The sequence below is a fragment of the Penaeus monodon genome, chromosome 4 (genome assembly GCF_015228065.2).
Source record: "Penaeus monodon isolate SGIC_2016 chromosome 4, NSTDA_Pmon_1, whole genome shotgun sequence".
Classification (NCBI taxonomy): Eukaryota; Metazoa; Arthropoda; class Malacostraca; order Decapoda; family Penaeidae; genus Penaeus; species Penaeus monodon.
In genome coordinates, this window is record NC_051389.1 from 44,885,052 (window position 1) to 44,886,479 (window position 1,428).

Consider the following 1,428-nt stretch of genomic DNA (forward strand, 5'->3'; position numbering starts at 1 on the left):
ATATATATATATATATATATATATGTGTGTGTGTGTGTGTGTGTGTGTGTGTGTGTGTGTGTGTGTCTATGTGTTGCTTATCTGAAAGTCTATTTACCTCACTATTATAGCGTGGGTTACTTTATTTTTAATGTCTTGTCCAGACTTCAAGAGATCACCAATAGTCCTCTGATTATCTCTTCCATCCCATTGTCTCCTCTTTTCTTCCATTTTTCCATCTCTCATTACTTCCTCTCGTCCAGCTTCTTGCACTTATTTTCCTATCGCACCTACCAAGCGTCTTAGGACCTCTCTCCCTCCCTGAGCGCCCTCCTTCGTCTCTCGCTCTGCCGAAGCCCTTGCTGCTTGGCATGACGGGGTTGATGTCCTTGATGTGACGCCTCCTTGGATCACATGGTTGTTGTACTTAACCTTCTACATGGTACAACGTCCTAATCATTGTCCGCTTCAACTTTGCATAAATATATATATATAAATAAATATATATATATATATATATTATATATATTATATATATATATATATATATATATATATATTATATATATATATATATATATAAATGCATATATATATATATATATATATATATATATCTATATATATATATATATATATATATATATATATAATGATGACTGCAGTCCGATCAGCGCATGGGCGGATCATCTCAGATCATGTTGGGGTTCGTGAACGTTGGGCTGAGTATTTTGAACAGTTGTACCAGGTGGACCCTCCAACAGTTATCTTGGATGCAAGCGATGTTGCAGTGCCTGTGCCGGACCCACCCATCAGCGAGGAACCTCCTACCCTAACAGAGGTTAGGCTGGCGATTTCCAAGCTGAAGATGGGAAGCTGCAGGCATATATGATATCCCTGCTGAACTGCTAAAGGCTGGGGGTGAACCTATGGCTCGGGGCCTGCATACAGTCCTGACTGCCATTCGGCAGTCTGGTACCATTCCCCCTGACCTGCTGAGGGGCGTGGTTATCCCTCTCTGGAAGGGGAAAGGGGATCGTTGGGATTGTAGCAACTACCGTGGCATTACACTGCTCAGCATACCAGGCAAGGTTCTCGCCCACATTCTTCTGAGACGGATCCGCAACCACCTACTGAGGCATCAGAGACCGGAGGAGTCTGGATTTACTCCTGGCAAGTCCACAATAGACCGTATCTAGCGCTTCGAGTAATTGTGGAACGCCGTCGTGAGTTTGGTCGTGGGCTGCTTGCAGCCTACATCGACCTCAAGAAGGCGTTTGACTCGGTGCATCAGGAATCGCTATGGGAGATCCTGAGGCTCAGGGGAATTCTGACACAGATTATTGGCCTGATAGCAAGCCTCTATACTGGTACTGAAAGTGCTGTAAAGTGTGGTGGGGGTATGTAAACTTCTTCGTTATCAGGGTGAGCAACTTCTGTCCCTTGGGA